The sequence below is a fragment of the Salmo trutta genome, chromosome 30, assembly GCF_901001165.1.
Source record: "Salmo trutta chromosome 30, fSalTru1.1, whole genome shotgun sequence".
Taxonomy (NCBI): Eukaryota; Metazoa; Chordata; class Actinopteri; order Salmoniformes; family Salmonidae; genus Salmo; species Salmo trutta.
This window is the reverse complement of record NC_042986.1, coordinates 25,454,288-25,478,396: the sequence shown is the minus strand read 5'-3', so window position 1 is coordinate 25,478,396 and position 24,109 is coordinate 25,454,288. Positions and strand designations below refer to the sequence as shown.

The following is a 24,109-nucleotide window of genomic DNA, read 5'->3' as shown; positions in this document are numbered from 1 at the left end:
GCTCCTGAGGTCCAATTTTGTGAAGAAGCGCGCCCCGAGCAATGACTCTGTCATACTGGTGATCAGAGGCAGCGGGTAACTGTATTTAACAGTAATCTGGTTCAAACCTCGATAGTCAATGCACGGGCGTAAACCTCCATCCTTCTTCTTCACAAAAAAGAAACTCGAGGAGACAGGTGAAATGGAGGGCCGAATGTATCCCTGTCCCAGAGATTCAGCGACATATGTTTCCATAGCCGCCGTCTCCTCCTGTGACAGAGGATACACGTGACTCCTGGGAAGTGCAGCGCCCTCCAGGAGATTTATCGCACAATCCCCCGGTCGATGGGGTGGTAATTGAGTCGCCTTCCTTTTACAGAAGGCGATTGCCAAATCGGCATATTCGGGAGGAATGTGCATGGTGGAAACCTGGTTTGGACTTTCCACCGTAGTGGCACCTAAGGAAACACCTAAACACCTCCCTGAACACTGACAGGACCATCCCTTGAGAACCCTCTGTTGCCACGAAATAATAGGATCATGAGAAGCCAACCAGGGAAGACCCAACACAACGGGAAACGCAGGAGCGTCAATCAGAAAGAGACTAATACTCTCTTCATGACTCCCCTGCGTTACCATAGCAATGGGAGCTGTGACCTCCCTAATCAGCCCCGACCCCAACGGACGACTATCTAGGGCATGTACAGGGAAGGGAACATCAACGGGAACAATAGGAATCCCTAATCTATTGGCCAAGGACCGATCAATAAAGTTCCCAGCTGCGCCTGAATCTACTGGCGCCTTATGCTGGGAATGCGGGGAAAACCCCGGATATCCTATAGATAACCACATGTGAGCAACAGGGGGGTCTGGGTGAGTCGTATGCCTAGTTCACCTGAGATGTACCTCCAGTGTTCCGCCTACCACCTCGACTACCTGGAAAACCTCCCCAGCACCGACCAGCAGTGTGCCCTCTGCGGTCACCTCTGGTACATGGAATGGTTCCCCCTCCGGTCTCCCTAGTACCAGCCCCGCCCAACTCATCGGTGTTGGGTCTAAGGGACTGGAGGATGGAACCAAAGGACCCCGATCCGGACGTCCGCGGGAGGCCAGCAGGTTATCCAGCTGGATTGATAAGTCCACCAGCTGGTCCAGGTGGAGGGTGGTGTCCCTGCAGGCTAGCTCCCTACGAACGTCCTCTCGCAAACCACACCTGTAGTGATCGATCAGGGCCCGCCCTTTCCATCCTGCACCAGCCGCCAGAGTTCTAAAATCCAGTGCAAACTCCTGAGCGCTCCTCATCTCCTGCCTTAAATGTAATAAGCGCTCTCCCGCCGCTTTTCCTTCTGGTGGATGATCAAACACTGCCCAACAGCGGCGGGAGAAGTCCTCGTAGTTGTCCCGAGTCGGGTCTTCCACCTCCCAGATGGCGTTGGCCCACTCCAGGGCTTTACCAGTCAGACAGGAGATGAGGGCACTCACTCTCTCGCGTCCCGAGGGCGGCGGCTGGACAGCCGCCAGGTAGAGCTCCAGCTGGAGTAGGAACCCTTGACACCCGGCAGCTGTTCCGTCATACGCTCCCGGGAGCGAGAGCCGAATCCCACCGGATATAGACGACGGTTGGGTATGATCCAGAGGTGCGCCTGGCAGTGGTGTGGCTGGGCGACGGGACATCCTTTACTCTCCACTCTCTCCATGGTCAGCAGCACGCAATCCATGGCAGTCATGAGACTCTGGATCATACTCGCCTGCTGCTGAACGCGCTCCTCTATACGAATAGGAGGGCTGGCTGCTCCTGCTGACTCCATTGTGTGGTCGGTGATTCTGTAATGGTTTTCTTTAGAGAAGTAGAGGAGTCAGGCGCAGGACACAGGGATAAATGTAAACAAACGTGTTTACTAAAAATATCAATAAATCTTCTCATAGGAAAATACATCGTTTGGAGAAACACCTCCAACTACACAAAACAGGAAACAATCACCGACAAGACAAACAGGAAATGCAGAGGTTAAATAATGAACATAATTAGGGAAATCAAAAACAGGTGTACACAATAAAGACAAAACCAAACGAACAGTGAAACATGGATCGGTGGCAACTAGTAAGCCGGTGACGTCGACCGCCGAACGAACAAGGAGAGGGGCCGACTTCGGCGAGAGTCGTCACAGTATGTAAACTTCTGACCCACTGGAATTGTGATACAGTGAATTATAAGTGAAATAATCTGTCTGTCTAAACAATTTTGGGAAAAATGACTTGTGTCATGCACAAAGTAGATGTCCTAACCGACTTGACAAAACTATAGTTTGTTAACAAGAAATGTATGGAGTGGTTGAAAAAGTTTTAATAACTCCAACCTAAGTGTATGTAAACTTCCGACTTCAACTGTATGCATTAATGAATCAATTATACAATCATACAATCAATTTGACTTTGTTAAAAACAGTCCAATGTTAATCATTTATTTGAATGGTAAATCTCTTGATAAACTCGGTAAATCAAGATGTAGCCTATGGCCTATCCACAATACAGGTGAATGCATATTCAATAGGACAGTGTGCATGCATTGAGTTATTGAAGGGGTACAGATGACAATCTGTTCCATTTGGGACTTATTTTATTGTACTGATCAACAACATTTGTATAGAAGTAGCTTCTTTTATAAAAATAGATAAATGTCTAGCATGCTAGCAGATTCCCATAGACTTCCAGTCATTGCGCTAACGCTAGTTAGTATTGGCTCCCGAAACTACCTCTAACTGCCTTCATACAGAAGACATAGACATAACAATGGTAACCACGAGTTCCAAAATCCCAAAGCATCCCTTTAAGAAGCATCTGTAGTGAAGGGATGGATGGAGAGAGACTCGATAGAAAGAGGGAGAGAGAAGAGAAAGAGAGAGGAGAGGGTCTCTTTTTCTGCCCTCTCTCATACCTGTTCCATCTCTCGCTTTCCCTCTTATGCTCTTCCTCTCCCTCTCTATGCCAGACTCCTTCCTCCCTCTCTCTCTTTCATTAGTTACTCATATTTAATTTGATTCTAAGTCCTAATCCCCTGAATCGCAGCACTCAGGCTAAATAAGTTAAGTCTGCTCTTAAATGACTGGGAGGTGATGAGAGGATTTGACTGCATGGTGTTTGTTTTTACGAGTGTGTATTATGCATCCGTGTGTTTTTGGGAGTGGTGCATGTGTGTTTTCACGTGCAGGGATGTGTGTTTTGGGAGTGTGTGAGAGTTTGTGCGTGTGTGTGTGTGTGTGAGCTTATGTTTGTGTGTGAAGAGGGTGACATTGTCTCATGTGGATGTTGTGCCTGCCTGGTTGTGTGTGTGTGTGTGTGTGTGTGTGTGTGTGTTGCTAGCTAGCGAGCTCTGCTGGAAATGTTTCTAGATGGAGCTGGTGGGAACCAACTCTGTGACATCCTCCTCCACCACCTGCACACTGCTCCTGCTCCCTCCAGCTCAACACCTCTGTTAGCTCTGTGTTGTCTGTCCACGGACCAACAAGGCTGCACTAAATAATGATGCATATTAATGGCCAAGGGCTGTAGGACCGCTTTGATTGACAATACATGATTCAATTACTCAATAATATTCATTAATATATGCGTGACCTAATTACATTCCCCCTACGTTTCCCTCATTTTGTTTCCTACCCCTTGAATATTTTAATCGAGGTAAAGAAGTGGCATGTATTACCATTTTATGACTATGTAATTGATAATTTTGGGAAAAGTTGTATACAACCAATCCATAGACGCAGGGACCAATGCATTACCTTCTAATCTAACTGACTGGTGTGCAAACAGTCAATGATTTGGACAGTGTTGCTCTTTTCTTTTGTCTGAGAGTACAGGTCCACATATGTGAGAGGGAGGGAGAAATGGAAGGAGAAAGAAGAGGGGGAGGAGGAGTGTGTAGTTTTTATTAACGTGGTGACTCCCGCTAAAATTCAGGGAGTGCTGTTGCATCCAGCTGTTACTGGTTGCGCAAGGCTTCGTTGCTATGGCAACACAGCCCTGTGCGCCGGCTCAAGGTCGTTCATCCCGTTCTGAACCGATCAGCGTGCTACACACACTCATACACAAGATGCACACGGATAGAGCAAGAGAGGAGGGGAGGAGAGAGTGAGACAGGCAGACAGTGAGAGAGAAGAGAACAACTTCAAAGTGACCAAGCACTTCACTGGGGTTAGGGTCGGTGAACAACCCTTCCTCCCTCCATCCCTCCTTCCTTCCCTCCACTGCCCCCCTCTTTCCTTAATAAAAAAACAACCAAAAGAGAACCCCTGGCCTTGGGGGTTGTAGGTTCTTCTGCCAGCTGATAAAATATTTAGCTTGTCAGAAGGAGAGAGTGAGGGATGGAGAGAGTCATAATTGGAAGAGAGAAAGGGGGAGAGAGAACAGAGCGAGGGGGAGATACAGTGAGTGGCCAGAGTGGAAGGTTTGTGTTGTGTTTTCTAGAGCAGTGGTTCCCAAACTTTTTATAGTCCCGTACCCCTTCAAACATTCAACCTCCAGCTGCGTACCCCCTCTAGCACCAGGGTCAACGCACTCTCAAATGTTGTAAGCCTGCCACACACACACACTATACAATACATTTTTTAAACATAAGAATGAGTGTGAGTTTTTGTCACCATCTTACATATAAAACCTTATTTGTTCATCGAAAATTGTGAATAACTCACCACAAGTTAATGAGAAGGGTGTGCTTGAAAGGATGCACATAACTCTGCAATGTTGGGTTGTATTGGAGAGAGTCTGTCTTAAATAGTTTTCCACACACAGTCTGTGCCTGTATTTAGTTTTCATGCTAGTGAGGGCTGAGAATCCACTCTCACATAGGTACGTGGTTGCATAGGGCATCACTGTCTTAACAGCGCAATTTGCCAAGGCAGGATACTCTGAGCGCAGCCCAATCCAGAAATCTGGCAGTGGCTTCTGATTAAAATCAATTTTCACAGAACTGCTTGTTGCAATTTTGATGAGGCTCTCTTGTTCTGATATATCGATAAGTGGACTGGAGGCAGGTCATGAAAGGGATAACGAATCCAGTTGTTTGTTTCATCCGTTTCGGGAAAGTACCTGCGTAATTGCGCACCCAACTCACTCAGGTGCTTCGTTATATCACATTTGACTTTGTCCATAAGCTTGAGTTCATTTGCACACAAAAAATCATACAATGATGGAAAGACCTGTGTGTTGTCCTTGTTAATGCAGACAGAGAAGAGCTCCAACTTCTTAATCATAGCCTCATTGAATATAATTGGGGAGAGTCCCTGTAATTCTATATTCAGATCATTCAGGTAAGAAAAAACATCACCCTGATAGGCCAGTCGTGTGAGACACTCATCATCATGCAAGCGGTCAGACAAGTGAAAATTATGGTCAGTAAAGAAAACTTTAAGCTCGTCTCTCAATTACAAAAAACGTGTCAATACTTTGCCCCTTGATAACCAGCGCACTTCTGTATGTTGTAAAAATGTTACATGGTCGCTGCCCATATCATTGCATAGTGCAGAAAATACACGAGAGTTCAGGGGCCTTGTTATAACAAAGTTAACCCTTTTCACTGTAGTGTCCAAAACGTCTTTCAAGCTGTCAGGCATTCCTTTGGCAGCAAGAGCCTCTCGGTGGATGCTGCAGTGTACCCAAGTGGTGTCGGGAGCAACTGCTTGTACGTGCGTTACCATTCCACTATGTCTCCCTGTCATGGGTTTTGCGATACCAACATGAGCAGCAGCTACGTTTGGCTACATACAGACCGTTAGTGGAATTCCCGCGAGAGAGTAATGGTTAATGTGACTGGATGTTAATTATTTGACTAGGCTACCTGTATTTGACATTGTGTTGTTATTACTAGATGGTTTCATTTTATTTTTGGCAGTGAAACGAGGCCACTCAGGCGAGAAAAAAACCTCACCCAAATGTATAGCTCCGTTGGAAAATATAAATGGACTGTTTGAAAATGTGAAGAAAAAAACATATTTAAAAAAAAAAATGTGAACCACATTTTTATTCGGCGTACCGCCGACGGTATTACTCCAGTTTGGGAATAACTGCTCTAGAGCATGTTGCATTTCTCTGAGGCTACTATCTGTCTGATGTTGTTACCTGGGCCCTTCTTCTCCTAGACCTGTCCACATCAGACTATTTTATTAATTAGGGGTGTCATGCACGTCGTAAGGATTGGACCAAGGCGCAGCGGGTAAAGTGCTCATCTTCTTAATTTATTTAAAGAAAACACTTAAACAAAATAAACAAACGACGAAAACAGTTCCATAAGGCTCCCAGGCTATACAGAAAATAACCACCCACAAAACACAAGTGAAACAAACCCCAACTAAATATGGCCTCCAATTAGAGGCAACGACAACCAGCTTCCTCTAATTGGAGGTTGGTGCCTAAACCCCAACATAGAAATAGAAAACTAGATATAAACATAGAAATAGAAAACATAGAACCTAAACCCAAAACACACAGAACAAACACCCCCTGCCACGCCCTGACCAAACTACAATGACAAATAACCCGTTTTACTGGTCAGGACGTGACAGTACCCCCCCAAAAGTTGCAGACCCCGAATGCACCTCAAAAACAAAAACAACCCCAAACTTAAAGGGAGGGAAGGGAGGGTGGCCACCGTCAACGACGGTCCCTGTGCTACACCCCCACTTCCCAATCCTCCCACTACGGAGGTGGCTCTGGCTCTGAGCATAGCTCCCGTTCAGAAGACTCCGGGCTGAGGAGCGTCGCTGGAGACTCCGGGCTGAGGAGCGTCACTGGAGACTCCGGGCTGAGGAGCGTCGCTGGACTGGGCAGGCACACTAGAGGCCTGATGCGTGGGGCTGGCTTTGGAGGCGCCAGACTAGTAACACGCACCTCAGGGCTAGTGCGGGGAGCAGGAACGGGACATACAGGAATGGGCAGGCGCACTAGAGGCCTGATGCGTGGGGCTGGCTTTGGAGGCGCCAGACTAGTGACACGCACCTCAGGGCTAGTGCGGGGAGCAGGAACAGGGTAAACTGGACCGAGGAGATGCACTGGTGGCCAGATGCGCTGCGCCGGCGCACTTCTCCCTGGCTGCCGGCCAACTCTCGCCCGGCAAAGCTGCGGAGCCCTTATTGACCGCACCGAACTGTGCGTGCGTATGGGCGACACAGTGCGTATCTCCGCATAACAAGGTGCTTTCTTGATCCGTCGCTCCCCATAATAAGCACGGGGAGTTGGCTCAGGTCTCCATCCTGACTCTGCCCAACTCCCTGTGTGCCCCCCCCCCATTTTTTGGGGGGGATGCCTCTCGGCCTCATGTAGCTCCCTTAATTTCCTCTCCCAGAAACGACGAAAACAGTTCCATAAGGCTCCCAGGCTATACAGAAAATAACCACCCACAAAACACAAGTGAAACAAACCCCAACTAAATATGGCCTCCAATTAGAGGCAACGACAACCAGCTTCCTCTAATTGGAGGTCATTGCCTAAACCCCAACATAGAAATAGAAAACTAGATATAAACATAGAAAACATAGAACCTAAACCAAAAACACAAAAACACACAAAACAAACACCCCTTGCCACGCCCTGACCAAACTACAATGACAAATTGTAGTTAAAAATATTTGAGACAGACTGTGTTTCAAACTCAAAGTAGACAGCCCTCGGCCCTAAACCCTCAGCCCTTGAATGACGTTTTACATCGTCACATCCGAGAGTAACTTAAATGTCCCTTGCCCAAGCGAGGGAGAGTGGTGATCGGAGAGGCAACGTCCTTGGCGGAAATCTTGAAGTTGAGCTTAAAACAACCAACCTGAAGCTATTAATGTACAGTTGAAGTCGGAAGTTTACATACACCTTAGCCAAATACATTAAAACTCAGTTTTTCACAATTCCTGACATTTAATCCTTGTAAAAATTCCCTGCCTTAGGTCAGTTACGATCACCACTTTATTTTAAGAATGGGAAATGTCAGAATAATAGTAGAGAGAATGATTATTTCAGCTTTTATTTCTTTCATCACATTTCCAGTGGGTCAGAAGTTTACATACACTCAATTAGTATTTGGTAGCATTGCCTTTAAATTGTTTAACTTGGGTCAAACGTTTCGGGTAGACTTCCACAAGCTTCCCACAATAAGTAAGGTGAATTTTGGCCCATTCCTCCTGACAGTGCTGGTGTAACTGAGTCAGGTTTGTAGGCCTCCTTGCTCGCACACGCTTTTTCAGTTCTGCCCACAAGTTTTCTATGGGATTGAGGTCAGGGCTTTGTGATGGCCACTCCAATACCTTGACTTTGTTGTCCTTAAGCCATTTTGCCACAACTTTGGAAGTATGCTAGGGGTCATTGTTCATTTGGAAGACCCATTTGCGACCAAGCTTTAACTTCCTGACTGATGTCTTGAGATGTTGCTTCAATATATCCACATAATTTTCCTCATGATGCCATCTATTTTGTGAAGTGCACCAGTCCCTCCTGCAGCAAAGCACCCCCACAACATGATGCTGCCACCCCCGTGCTTCACAGTTGGGATGGTGTTCTTCGGCTTGCAAGCCTCCCCCTTTTTCCTCCAAACATTAGGATGGTCATTATGGCCAAACAGTTCTATTTATGTTTCATCAGACTAGAGGACATTTCTTCAAAAAGTATGATCTTTGACCCCATGTGCAGTTGCAAACCGTAGTCTGGCTTTTTTATGGTGGTTTTGGGGCAGTGGCTTCTTCCTTGCTGAGCGGCCTTTCAGGTTATCTCGATATAGTACTCGTTTTACTTTGGATATAGATACTTTTGTACCTGTTTCCTCCAGCATCTTCACAAGGTCCTTTGCTGTTGTTCTGGGATTGATTTTCACTTTTCGCACCAAAGTACGTTCATCTCTAGGAGACAGAACACGTCTCCTTTCTGAGCAGTATGACGGCTGCGTGGTCCCATGGTGTTTATACTTGTGTACTATTGTTTGTACAGATGAATGTGGTACCTTCAGGCATTTGGAAATTGCTCCCAAGGATGAACCAGACTTGTGGAGGTCTACAATCTGAGGTCTTGCAAAGAGGCACTGAGTTTGAAGGTAGGTCTTGAAATTCATCCACAGATACACCTCCAATTGACTCAAATGATGTCAATTAGCCTATCAGAAGCTTCTAAAGCCATGACATCATTTTCTGGAATTTTCCAAGCTGTTTAAAGGCACAGTCAACTTAGTGTATGTAACCTTCTGACCCACTGGAATTGTGATACAGTGAATTATAAGTGAAATAATCTGTCTGTAAACAATTGTTTGAAAAATTACCTGTCATGCACAAAGTAGATGTCCTAACCGACTTGCCAAAACTATAGTTTGTTATCAATAAATTTGTGGTGTGGTTGAAAAACAAGTTTTAATGACTCCAACCTAAGTGTATGTAAACTTCCGAATTCAACTGTACCTAGTTAGCTAACGTATCTAGCTAGCACTCCTGTCAGGTAGCTAGCCTCAGTTACCCATAGCTGGCCAGCTAGTTATATAGTTTGGCAAATTATTCCAATACATTTCAGAATTGCAAAAAATATGTTTATGAATCTAGCAACGTTTTATAGGCTTCTCACTACGAGACTAAGCCAATTTGCCAACGCTAAAATCAATGTGTATATACTGTATATATTTTTTTAGCAAGCTAGCTTCATACTTTTTTCTGACATGCCAAAAATGCAGCCTTGTTGATTAAATTTGACACTTCCCGGCCACCAGAGTTTGACATGTGACTACAGTTTGCTTTGAATTGTGGGTCATATCAACTCATAAAGTTATACAAGCATAGCGAGTAGCTACCAAACATCATTTTTGGTGAGTGTGGACATTTTACTAGTGAAAGTGAATAAGACAAATTGCGCAAATGTAACGGCTGTCGTCTGAAGAAAACCAAGATGCAGCGGAGGTTGTGTGTTCATCTTGATAATTTAATAAAAATGAACCACTACAAACAAAACACTTGATAGCAACGACAGCAAACAGTCCTGTCTGGTCCCAACTGAACAAAACAGAAAACAATCCCCCACAAAACCCAAAGGAAAAACCTGCTCCTTATGTGTGACTCCCAATCAACAACAACGAACTTCAGCTGTGCCTGATTGGGAGTCACACACGGCCCAAAGCAAAGAAATACAAAAAACCTAGAAAAAGAACATAGAACGCCCACCCAATGTAACACCCTGGCCTAACCAAAATAAAGAACAAAAAACCCCTCTCTATGGCCAGGGCGTTACAGTACCCCCCCCCCCCCCAAGGTGCGGACTCCGGCCGCAAAACCTGATACTGAAGGGGAGGGTCCGGGTGGGCCTTCTTACGGCGGCGGCTCAGGTGCGGGACGTGGCCTCTGCCCCACCCTTGGCGTCGCCCTCTTAGGTGGTGCACCTGGCCGCGCCGAAGGTCTGGTGGGCGACCCTTGTTGCGCCCGGCTGGCGGACGACCCTGGCTGCGCCCGGCTGGCGGGCGGCGATGGCTGAGCCCGGCTGGTGGGCGGCGATGGCTGCGCCCGGCTGGCGGGCGGCGATGGCAGATCTGGACAGGCGGGCCACTCTGGCAGCTCCTGACAAGCGGGCCACTCTGGCAGCTCCTGACAAGCGGGCCACTCTGGCAGCTCCTGACAAGCGGGCCACTCTGGCAGCTCCTGACAAGTGGGCCACTCTGGAGGCCCAGTCCTGGGAAGAGGCACAGGACGGACCAGGATGGGGAGACGCACTGGAGGCCTGGACCTAAGAGGAGGCACAGGACGGACCAGGATGGGGAGACCCACTGGAGGCCTGGTCCGAGGATAAACCGGGCTGTGGGGGAGCACTGGAGTTCTGGTACGGACGCTCGACATGCTTACTCCAGGCTGAATGCCCACTTTGGCCCGACACGGGCGGAGAGCAGGCATTGGGCGAACTGGACCCTCCCAGCGCCCTGGAGACCCAGTGCGCAACGCCGGCGCAGGATAACCTGGACCGAGGAGGCGCACTGGAGACCAGATGCGCTGAGCTGGCACAACCCGTTCTGGCTCGATGCCTGCTCTCGCATGGCACTTGCGGGGGGCTGGCATGTAGCGCTCCGGGCTATCAACGCGTACTGGGGACACCGTGCGCTTTACCGCATAACACGGTGCCTGACCAGTACTGCGCTGCCTCCTGTAAGCATGGGGAGTTGGCTCAGGTCTACCGCCTGACTCCGCCAATCTCCCCGTGTGCCCCCCCCAAAACATTTTTGGGGGGCTGCCTCCCGTATCCGTTGCGCTCCCTCTCTTTCGTACCAGCGCCTCTCAGCTCTCGCCGCCTCGATCTCCCACTACGGGCGGCGATAATCCCCAGCCTGAGCCCATGGTCCTTTACCGTCCAGGATTTCCTCCCAAGTCCACGACTCCAGATAGCTTCTCTCCATTTCTTTCAACGTCCATGAGTCCCGATAGCTCTTCTCCTTCCTCCGCTGCTTGGTCCGTTTCTTGGTGGGGGATTCTGTAACGGCTGTCGTCTGAAGAAAACCAAGATGCAGCGGAGGTTGTGTGTTCATCTTGATAATTTAATAAAAATGAACCACTACAAACAAAACACTTGATAGCAACGACAGCAAACAGTCCTGTCTGGTCCCAACTGATAGATATAGAACGCTATGGACTCTCCCGTTGTGATATTTACAAAAAAACGTGACTGGCTCAACTGTTCTGGGGAACTACGGTAAGCTTCATCATTTAAAATAATGTGACAGGGGAAATGAGGAACGCAATCTGCTTTATCTCCTAAGGTATTGCACAAGTTTACTGCCCTTAATAACTTAAAGTAGCTACAAATATTCACATTTATTGAAAAACGTAAAATAAATAGTTTTGACGGTATTGAAAAACCATCCTGTGGCTTTTTCCAAATATCCTGGTATACGGTATATACTATATACCGCCCAAGCCAATGCAATGCTCTCTCTATGGGCGGGCTGGCAGGCTGGCTAGCTAGCTAGGTAGCTAGATAGCGAATGTAGCTAAATACAATAATACCAAAGTCAATATCAGTATGTGAAGTAGCTACTTAACTGTAAAATCGCCTAAACAAACTGCACTATCAATTTAGGAGTCTACAATCTCACCATGTTCAACCTGCAGATCGAGGTGCCTCACAGAGTGGAGTCTGACATTCTCAATGTAATGCACCCTGGACTGAAGAGGCAGACAAATAGGAGAATTGTGGTGGACCCTCTGTTTAATTAAGAATTTCTCGAGGTAGGAATATTGCAAAAATATGATCAATGGCTCATTCGAAGGAAGACAACCTCCTGCCTTATGACATCGGCCAGTATTGAAATCTGACATGTATGATAGACACTTTTATCAACTTCCAGTGTAGTGAGAGCAACTTTATCACAATGCTACATCATACCGGCTGTATTTCTGTCTGCTTGAACGGCAATAGCTCAGATACACATGAAAACATGAAATGACCTTGGGAATCGATAGAACATCGGTCAGAGATGTATCGCTCAAACAATATAACTGAATATTTCCTTTAAGTGTGGAACATTGAGTTAAAGTATTCCCACACAGACATGTCATATGACATCTAGTAATACAGTCAGAGACACTGGCAATGTGATGTGTACTACTCACACAAACACACAGGAAGGTGAACAATGCAAATATGTGCCAGTGGCACACAAGGATAGCACACTTAACATTTTCTATCCACACAGTCAGGTGAGTGTGTGTTCCTTTGTGTGTTACTGTGTGTGTTTCTCAATTCAGATCCACTTAGTGGTGAGCCTGTGAGCGTCAGTGATATGTAGGGTGTTTCTATTGGTGCTGGCTGCCTCCTGTAGGGTGCATGGAGAGTTCAGCCTGGTGGATTGGCTCCTCACTAACCATAACACACTGTTTATTGGAGAGAACATTAATAAGGAAATGTGTAATTTTTTTGCACTGTGAGACGTGTGCACGTGCGTACGATGGAGAGTCATAAAACCCCAAGCTGTCACCTCTTGAGCCCCATGGAGAAGGTATGGGGTTATTTGGGGAACCAGAGTTTCACGTTTCTCCTCCGTTTATGGACTGTAAGGTTGTTAAAGGGGTCTGGAGAGAGGGGAGTATGTGTAAGGGGGCTCTGTTTTTTGTAAAATAGTGAGTCTCGTTAATGTGTTCAAGAGCCCCTTCACACACACACATTTTTGTAGGGATTGGCGCGGTGGTAAATGTTACCAGCTGCACCACAGCTAGCAAGTGGCTTCAACTCTGCCTGAACCTAGCTGTTAGCTGACCACGTCCTCCTCGCTTTAATGCACCCCCCTTCTGCCTCCCCATTTACAGGTATATCTCTTGTGTCATCAGGGAATGGAGAGGATAGGTTATGCAGGCTCCTACACGCCCATCCCCCCTCCTCAACCTTGTCTCCACCCCCGCCTCTCGTTGCCTTGGTGTCAACACTCAGAGCTATGATCCAACTGGCTCTCTCGTTCCCTCCCATTTGGATATTGTAGTGATGTCACAGAAAGGCTGTTTACCTGGCCCCAACACTGGCAACATCGTGGCAACAGCGTGGCATCTTTTACTGAGTTACAGTTCATATAATCAATTGAAATTAATTAATTATTCCCTAATCTATAGATTTCACATGACTGGGCAGGGGTGCAGCCACCAGTGGGCCTGGGAGGGCATAGGCCCATCCACTTGGGAGCCAGACCGACCCACTGGGGAGCCAGGCCCAGCCAATCAGAATGAATTTTTCCCCACAAAAGGACTTTATTAAAGACAGAAATGCTCCTCCACCCCCAGCACAAGGTGCACCTGTGTAATGATCATGCTGTTTAAACAGCTTCTTAATATGCCATACCTGTCAGGTAGATGGATTATCTTGTCAAAGGAGAAATGCTCACTAATGTAAACACATTTGTGTACAAAATTTGAGAGGAATAAGGTTTTTGTGCGTATGGAACATTTCTGGGATCTTTTATTTCAGCTCATGAAACATGGGACCAACACTTACTGATAACAATTTGGTTTATGATTTATTAAGTGATTCAAAACACGTCATTCTGTTACCAAATTGGTAACAGAATAACCAAAAAATCTCTAACAGAATGATTGCAACTGAATTGGCTACAATGAATTCTGGTTCAGGTCCCCGTTTTTGACCTCGTGGGAGATCTTTCGACGTGCCCTTAAGCAGGGCGTTGACCCTGGTTGCTTCTGTGGGTTGCTCTGGATGGGAGTCTTTTAGAGGACTGTATTTTAGATGCCTAATGTTAATGTTGAGCGGCTACACTGCAAGTAGATTGTATGTTTTATTATTCAGTAAAAAGTCAATAAAATAAAAACATTCATAGTAGTCACAAACTACATTTGGGTCACCTGCTACTGTCTTCCCATACACTGACATACTGTTATGTTCAGCTCATAACTGTTTTCTTTCTCTTTCTGTTGCATGGTGCTCAAAGCAAGAGTTTGAAAACAGTCTGGACAACCCCTCTCTCTCTTTCTCCCTGTCTCTCTCTCTCCAGTTAATGTCACTTCTCCTGGCTCTTACTGACACTTATCCATGAGCCCCCTCTTTTTCCATTTACTGTAACCAGCCCTCTCACCCTCTGACACCGACCAACACCGGACGTCCATGGACGTTGAAATTTGGTCAGTCCAAATATGAACCAGTCATAGCCGTCTGTTTCACAAGTTTGGACAGCACAGTAGTACAGTATAGTAAAGAAAGGTAGAGTATAGGTCAGTACTGTACTGTAGAGTTTAGTACAGTAAAGCAGACTAGAGTACAGTATTGTACATTTACTGCACTTTCCTGAAATATACTATACTGTGCAGTGCTGTGGTGTACTGTGATGTCCAAACTTGTGAGACAGACGTCTATGATTGGTACAGATTTAGTCCAGTCCAGTCCAGACCAACAAATTTGGTCTTGTTTGGGGGCGGAGGTCATTAGAAGAATGGCGCCGGAGGGGATGGCTGACGTTTTTTTCCCATGAGTCTCCTGGTTGTGGCCGGCTGCAACAGAGCCTGGACTCGAACCAGGGTCTCTAGTGGGACAGCTAGCAACTGCAATCTTAGACCACTGCGCCACTCAGGAGGCCCAACCAAGAGAGTTCTTATCTATATTATTCGTAGCCGTCAATTTACCACCACAAACCGATGCTGCTACTAAGACCGCACTAAACCAGCTGTATAAAGCCATAAGCAAACAAGAAAATGCTCATCCAGAAGCAGCGCTCCTAGTGGCCAGGACTTAAATGCAGGCACATGTGCTACCAGAGGAAAAAAAACTCTAGACCACCTTTACTCCACACACAGAGAATCATACAAAGCTCTCCCTCCATTTGGCAAATCTTACCATAATTCTATCCTCCTGATTCCTGCTTACAAGCAAAAACTAAAGCGGGAAGTACCAGTGACTCGCTCAATACGGAAGTGGTCAGATGACGCAGATGCTACGCTACAGGACTGTTTTGTTAGCACAGACTGGAATATGTTCCGGGATTCATCCAATGGCATTGAGGAGTATACCACCTCAGTCATCGGCTTCATCAATAAGTGCATCGACGGCGTCGTCCCCACAGTGACCGTACGTACGTATCCCAACCAGAAGCCATGGATTACAGGCAACATCTGCATCGAGCTAATGGCTAGAGCTGCCGCTTTCAAGGAGTGGGACACTAATTTGGACGCTTATAAGAAATCTGTTATGCCCTCAGATGAACTATCAAACAAGCAAAGCGTCAAGATTGAGTCCTACTACACCGGCTCTGACGCTCGTTGGATGTGGCAGGGCTTGAAAACTATTACGGACTACAAAAAGAAACCCACCCACGAGCTGCCCAGTGACATGAGCCTACCAGACGAACTAAATGCCTTTTATGCATGCTTCGAGGCAAGCAACACTGAAGCATGCATGAGAGCACCAGCTGTTCAGACGACTGTGGGATAACGCTCTCGGTAGCCGATGTGAGCAAGACCTTTAAACAGGTCAATATTCACAAAGCCGCTGGGCCAGACGGATTACCAGGACCTGTACTCAAAGCATGCGTGGACCAACTGGCAAGTGTCTTCACTGACATTTTCAACCTCTCCCTAACCGAGTCTGTAATACCTACATGTGTTAAGGAGACCACCATAATCCCTGTGTCCAAAGAAGCGAAGGTAGGCTGCCTAAATTATTACCGCCCCGTAGCACTCACGTCGGTAGCCATAAAGTGTTTTGAAAGGCTGGTCATGGCTCACATTAACAGCATCATCCCGGATACCCTAGACCCACTCCAATTCGCATACCGCCCCAAAAGATCCACAGATGACACAATCTCAATAGCACTCCACACTGCCCTTTTCCCACACCTATGTGAGAATGCTGTTCATTGACTACAGCTCAGCGTTCAATACCATAGTTCCCACAAAACTCATCACTAAGCTAAGGACCCTGGGACAAAACACCTCCCTCTGCAACTGGATCCTGGACTTCCTGACGGGCCATCCCCAGGTGGTAAGGGTAGGCAACAACACGTTTGCCACGCTGATCCTCAACACAGGGGCCCCTGCGTGCTTAGTCTCCTTCTGTACTCCCTGTTCACCCACGATTGCGTGGCCAAACACAATTCCAACACCATCATTAAGTTTGCTGACGACACAACAGTGGTTGGCCTGATTACAGACAACGATGAGACAGTCTATAGGGAGGAGGTCACAGACTTGGCAGTGTGGTGCCAAGACAACAACCTCTCCCTCAATGTGAGCAAGACAAACGAGCTGATCGTGGACTACAGGAAAAGGCGGGCCGAACAGGCCCCCTTTAACATCGACGGGGCTGTAGTGGAGCGGGTAGAGAGATTCAAGTTCCTTGGTGTCAACATTACCAACAAACTATCATGTTCAAAACACACCAAGACAGTCGTGAAGAGGGCACGACAACACCCTTTCCCCCGCAGGAGACTGAAAAGATTTGGCATGGGTCCACAGATCCTCAAAAAGTTCTACAGCTGCACCATCAAGAGCACCGCCTGGTATGGCAACTGCTCGGCATCTGACCGTAAGGTGCTATACAGAGGGTAGTTCATGCAGCCCAGTACACTGGGGCCAAGATTCCTGCCATCCAGGACTTATATTCTAGGCGGTGTCAGAGGAAAGCCCCAAAAATGTTATTATTATTTTGAACATAAATAAGCCGCACATGTCTATAAGCCGCAGGTGCCTACCGGTACATTGAAACAAATGAACTTTACACAGGCTTTAACAAAACACGGCTTGTAACAAAAATAAATAGGCTTTAACGAAACACGGCTTGTAACAAAAATAAATAGGCTTTAACGAAACACGGCTTGTAACAAAAAGAAAAAATTAGCATTAAGCTTTAGTTGTCTTTTTGCACTGAGTCAATTCCTCACGCTGCCGTTTCCAACGTCTTATCATCGACTCATTAAGACCAAGCTCCCGTGCAGCAGCTCTATTTCCTTTTCCAACAGCCAGATCAATCGCCTTCAACTTGAAAGCTGCATCATATGCATTTCTCCGTGTCAATGCCATGATGAGGGTGACAAAATGACTACCGTAATCAGAATGATGGGAAGTTTGAGAGCGCTCGATTTAATCTAAACAGTAAACAAAAAAGTTGTTTGACCTTAACCCGTTCGGCAATTTCCTTGGTCTAAGGAATGCTTCATGCCGCCAAAAAACTGAGCACGTCACAGAATGTGGGTTTTTTTCAGAAAAAAAAATTGAAAGCGGGAAAAATCCATATATTAGCCATGTCATTGTTTAAGCCGCGAGGTTCAAAGCGTGGGAAAAAAGTTGCGGCTTATAGTCCGGAATTTACGGTAATCAAATGGCCACCCGGACTATTTACTTTGACATTTGTTTTTACACTGCTGCTACTAGCTGTTTATTATCTATTCATAGTCGGGGCGGCAGGTAGCCTAGTGGTTAGCAGTGGTTCTCAATCCAGGTCAGCCAAAGGGGTGTACATTTTTGTTTTTTCCCTAGCACTACACACCTGATTCAAATCATCAAAGCCTTTTGATGAGTTGATAATTTGAGTCAGCTGTGTAGTGCTACGGCAAAAACAAAAATGTGCAGCACTTTGGGTCCCCAGGACCAGGATTGAGAAACAGTAGATAAGAAGGTTTGGGCCAGTAACCGAAAGGATGAAATCTTTGAGCTGACAAGGTAAAAATCTGTCATTCTGCCCCTGAACAAATCTGTCGTTCTGCTCCACTGTTCCCGGTAGGCCGTCATTGTAAGAATTTGTTCTTAACTGAATTTGTTCTTAACTGACTTTCCTAGTTAAATAAAAAATTGAAGTAATTTACCCCTACCTACATGTACAAATTACCTCGACTAACCTGTAACCCCGCACATTGACTCAGTACCGGTACCCCCTGTATATAGCCTCGTTATTGTTATTTTATTGTATTACTTTTGAATATTTTTTACTTTAGTTTATTTGGTAAATATTTTCTTATCACTTTCTTGAACTGCGTTGTTGGTTAAGGGCTTGTAAGTAAGCATTTCATGGTAAGGTCAACAGCTGTTGTATTCTGCGCATGTGACAAATAAAGTTTGATTTGATTTCAATAATTGCCATTGTGTAGAATAATACCCAAGCATACAAAGGAGGATATATAATTGTTCTACCTTTGTGTACCTAACCAGGATACATCGCCATGAAGAGAGCGACATTCATATTTATGCATTTCTGTATAGTACAGATCAGGGTCCCATGTTGTCATTCTGTTACCTGGTGTTAATCCACTTCACTTACTGTAGTTCAATAACCAAAATAGATAACCAATAACCAAAATGTTATATCATAGCTGACACCCCATTCTTTCTGCAGACATATTTGAGTCTTAATTCGGAGTAGATATTTTCTCTCATAAAAAACTGAGTGAGATTATACCGTTACACGGAACCCAAACCGGCTGCACGCGTGCGTCATCGTGCGCTATCATGCATACATTTATTTTGTCCCCCTACACCGAACGCGATCACGACACACAGGTTAAAATATCAAAACAAACTCTGAACCAATGACATTAATTTGGGGACAGGTCGAAAGCATTAAACATGTATGGCAATTTAGCTAGTTAGCTTGCTGTTGCTAGCTAATTTGTCCTGGGATATAAACATTGAGTTGTTATTTTACCTGAAATGCACAAGGTCCTCTACTCCGACAATTAATCCACACATAAAACGGTCAACCGAATCGTTTCTAGTCATCTCTCCTCCTTCCAGGCTTTTTCATCTTTGAACTTATATGGTTATTGGCATCTACACTTTCATAGTATTACCACGACAACCGGCAAAACATTGGGTACCTGCTTCTATAAACCAATGAGGAGATGGGAGAGGCAGGACTTTCAGGCGATCTGCATCAGAAATAGAAAGGAGTTCTATTTTAGCCCTTGGCAACGCAGACGCTCGTTGGCGCGCGCGGGCAGTGTGGGTGCAATAATTGAATAACATGGATTTCAAAATGTATTTTGCGACACTTGCGCACGCGACGTGTCCGGTCTGGTCAGCATGTTATTCTTTTACCAAAATTGACAACTGCACTGTTCTTCTGGTAAATGTGTTTTTCTCAGATTTTCAGATGAAATTGTTCAAATTAAACCTTTGAGTTGTATGGTTTGTTTAACTTTGCAATCACTTTCAATTTATTTATTTAAACATTAAATGCATTATTAAATAATGACATTAAAATGATTTTAGAGCTTCCCTCAGCCATCACCTGCATTTTTTTCTGAGTGACAGTGAGTTGAATGCTGTAACACAGAATAAAACGATATTATTTGATAACCTTCTTTTTCATTCCTTATACCCTGACGAAGACAGCTTGTGTGTTGAAACGTTGGATATTAGGTTATTAAAATATTGCATCTGAGCTCCTAGAGTGTGCGGCTCTCCTTTAATTTTTCAAGTGTTCTACTCCGCAAGCCAGCACCTCGCCTAAATAGGTGTGTTTCTTTCACCTCTAGATCATTCCTTAAAGTCATCATCACGTCACTGCTCAGGCAGTAGCAGACAACCATCTAACGTTATCTCTGTGCTCCCTATTGAACGAGTCATCGTGTTTAGCTAGGCTAGTAGTAGCTAGCTGGCTGACAAAATAATTTTACTAGCTCTTCAAAGTAGATAAGGCATGCTTTCAAGACTGCTTATTACCAACTACTTAAACTATCAGTCGGGTAGAGCTATCTCACGAAATGTCTATTCCTCTCGTTGTTATGTTGTCATTCCTCTCTCAAGCGGTTTCATATGGTCTGTGTGTGTATCTGCCCCTGTCCGTGGCTGGAAAGTACAGGTTCAATGGATTATGGTCATTGTAGTTAATTACCACATTTCTGCGCTGAACTAGGTTGAATATTTGCCTAATGAAAACTACAACTACTACAGCCCAGCGTCCCACATAGTGCTTGACTTCATTTCTCTCGTGAGTAATTTGATTTCTCTCTAGAGAAATGGAGCGTTGAGCTCTACAACAACAAAAAAATAACTAAATGGAATTCAAGTAACTGAACCGACGTCGGTCATTTCATTGAATCGCTCAAAGTGAACAATCAGTCTCGGTGCCATTCTGTTACAGTGGAATTGCCCCTATCCAAGACGTCTTGGGAGTCTGTGTGTCTCCATGTTGGTGAGTGTTCCTGTGTAGCCTACCTGACTGTGGACCTGATGTCCAGGAATTCATATCATCCTCAGTGCTCTCCTGCCTTATGCTAAACAAGTAAACCAACCTGCCTGTCAGACAGCTAACACTATGCTAACCAAGTAAACTAACCTGCCTCTCAGGCAGCTAACACTATGCTAACCAAGTAAACCACCCTGCCTCTCAACTGTCACAGTACTGGCTGGCGGGCTTGGTGAAGGCTGGGTGGCCCAGGTGAAATGGGCTGTGGAGAATGCTGATTTGCCTTCCACAAGACCATGCAGCTATATGAGAGGGGGAAATGGACATAGGGAAGAACCACGTCACTTCTACTGCTACTACTGACACACACACTCACATTCACACAATCACACATAAACACACACAATCACACATAAATACACACAATAACACACACACTTATGTTAGCAGGAAAATAAATCATTTGTCACTCACACTTGTGTGACAGGTCTCCAGAAAGCCCTTATGGAGAGTATGTGCTAGCCCAGCACGATCTCACTCCCTCTTTCTCACACTGGGCTAAAAATAACTCCATCTCTTCACTGGTCTGAGAGAGCGAGAGAAAGGGGGAGTGAGACGGGGGATAAAGAGACAAGGATGGTGAAACAAAGGGAGAAGAGAAGTATGAAGAAGAGCGGGAGAGGATGGAGAGAGAGGGGGGAGGACAGAGGAGCGAGAGAAGACCGAGGGATCAAGAGCGAATGAGAGCTGAGGGCAGAGAGAGTAGAAGGCAAAAAAAGAGAGCTAGAGGAGAGATCAGAGGGAGAAGGAACAGAAAGAGTACAGAGGAGGGGGGGAAGGGGACCAGAGGTCCACAGAAAATAACAGAACTCATCTATAATTCACCTGACCTTTAGTTCTGGTCACTGGTGTTTAGCCTGAAACCTGGGCCTTCCAGCCAATGGATAGCTCTGCTTGGCCACAGAGATCTGCTGCTCAGTGTATTGTCCTCTTTGGACTGCTAATGCTTTGACTGTAGAAATAGGCTGCATAAAGCAATCATCTATGGAGTCTGTGTGTCTCCATGTTGGTGTGTTTTTCTGTGTAGCCTGCCTGACTGTGGACCTGATGTCCAGGAAGTAATATCATCCTCAGTGCTCTCCTGCCTTATGCTAAACAAGTAAACCAACCTGCCTGTGACAAAGATGAAAATATCCCTTAGAAATTTAGAAAGAGGGAAGATCTAAATATGCCACTACTAGCATGAGTTGCTAATATGACGAGGATAGTGCCTTTGGCTACTGGACAATGAAAGAAAGTTGATTTAAAAACAAATAGAACATGAGATAAAGGTTTCAAATGGCATATGGAAGTCTTTATAAAATAATTGCCTGCATGTTTGGTTGGATTTTGGCTAAGCTACTTTGAAGCAAGTTAAGACATGCCTCATAATATGTAGTAAAACGTTCAGGTTTCAAACAATGAAGTATTTGTTTTCAAAATGCATACTGCCTCCAGCTCATTGCAAAGTGGTGTATGGCGCACTGAAGCCTGCCTAGTTGCCTATGCACTTGAATGGCGAATGGGAATCACGCTTCAATTACCAGTTGAGAAATAAAAATAGTAGCTCTTTTTAATCGTGGCCATTGTTTTTTACACGTGATTGCCTTAAGAATTGTTGCGCAATGATTGGGCAAATGAAAGCACGTTTCACTCCAGCAGCAACAAACAGCTGTTTGAGCTGTATCAGCAGCGCTTGCGCTAGATCAGCTGATATTTCAATCAACGAATAGGCTAAAATGCATTATTTCGCAATGGGATTTTTAAAATTCTCCTGGACAATTGGCCGACGGCAATTTTATTTATCGACTTTTCATTTTTTTGGGAGGGGGGGCAAAAGCCGCCTATTATCGGCTAAGGGAAACCCTGGCACAGAGGTTTATTGAATAGGAATGTGGGAAATTCCATGGTAACAGAATGATGCTGAGACTTTATAATGGATGTCAAACAAAACACAATAATTGCAAAGTTAAACATACCATACGCATATGCACAAGGACTACTTTTAAAGGTTGACTTTGAGTAAAAATGCAAAAATAACAGCTTTAAGCTGCATAACTGATCAATGCACCATCATACCAGGTCATTTAATGCTTAAAAACCCCCAAATGGACGAATAAGATATTTGGCTACAGATGTGCCATTTCTTACCAATATCTTCTGCTTCCGTCCAAAAGCAAATTCAGTGAAATGACATCAACACATACTGGAAGAGTTACTGGTTAGCTACAGTGGCTAGCTTATCTAACGAACTAGCTATGTCATGACCAGAATGACACATTGATGAACAACCAAAAAACAACCAAGAACATTTAAAAAGAGGCGGCGGTGGACCATTTTTCGTGCCGAAGTTGACCTTTAATAATTTCCACAGAAAATTTTACAGAAACACGTTTGCTTGAAGAACAGTGCAGAATGACTGTTTGTGCTGTTTGTGCTGTCATTCTGTTACCAAACATTGCATCTGCACTGTTCTTGTAGTAAATGTGTTTTTGTAAAACTTTCAGTGGAAATTGTTAAAAGTCGTTCTTGTGCATTGTATGGTTTGTTTAACTTTGCATTCATTGTTTTTTGTCTGGCAAACATTTTCAAGTCATACATCTGAGTCTCTGCATCATTCTGTTGTGGAATTGTCCATGTGTGTTTGGTACTTTATGTCCCCATACCTGTTGATACACTGGTCTGTAAGTGTCGTCATTGACCCCTTCCATCTTTGTGAATGGATTTGACCCTAATTCATGGCTGGTCTGATTTTGTCCTTTGTCCTGTCATGGTTACACTGCACAGGGATATCACAGCACACAGCCACTCAGTCCTCACATCAAACACTACTTGTCGGAGTAAAAGTTTGTGTGTGTGTGTGTGTGTGTGTGTGTGTGTGTGTGTGTGTGTGTGTGTGTGTGTGTGTGTGTGTGTGTGTTCAGGGTTTCTTGTTGCTGACAGAACAAAGCCAAGGCGCTGGCCACAGGGTGAGGGACACCATGGTGCTAATTTTCCACAAGTGACTCTCTGTGCTTTAATCTGCTTTGCTTGGAGGAGAGAGTGAGGAGGGAATGGAGGGGGAGGGAGGAGAGAAAGGAAGGAAAGCAAAGAAAGCAGAGGAGCCATTGGTTTTAGGGCTATAGGAGTAGGGCAGGGGCTTGGAGTCTGAAGTTAGAAGGGACAGGAAGAATCGGTGATGCAGTTGACATTGTTAAAATGAAGGTGTTTTTCAAACAGGCCATTTAGCATGTAACCCTAGCCGAGAGGTAATTCTAGCCCCTCTCTCTCTCTCCCTCAGGGTAGCAAGGTGCCAAACACCCCTTTATTTTGGCAGCTAGAGGTGGGGCTGCTCAGGCATGTCTTTCAATGAAGCGTTCAGATTTTGAAGTGCTGTGTTTGTTTGCGCGCTTGAATGTTTGGCGATATTACGTGTTCATATTCAAGATCAAAAACCTGTTCAAAAGCACAACACACACTTGTCAAGGGACTTTGGGTTAGTGTTTGTTTTTTA

The 24,109-nt window shown here is 45.4% G+C and overlaps 1 protein-coding gene across 6 annotated transcripts in view; it reads left to right on the top strand.

The window, feature by feature from the left end:
- Nucleotides 1-24,109, top strand: part of LOC115168368 (nuclear receptor coactivator 3) — a 109,694-nt gene that overhangs the window by 14,915 nt on the left and 70,670 nt on the right. The window contains exon 2 of one of the 6 annotated variants that reach the window (XM_029723556.1): nucleotides 20,533-20,583. The exons of the other annotated variants lie outside the window; for them this stretch is intronic. The gene's annotated coding sequence lies outside the window, so the exon portion shown is untranslated. The remainder of the gene's footprint in view (nucleotides 1-20,532; nucleotides 20,584-24,109) is intronic. 6 annotated transcript variants of the gene reach the window in all.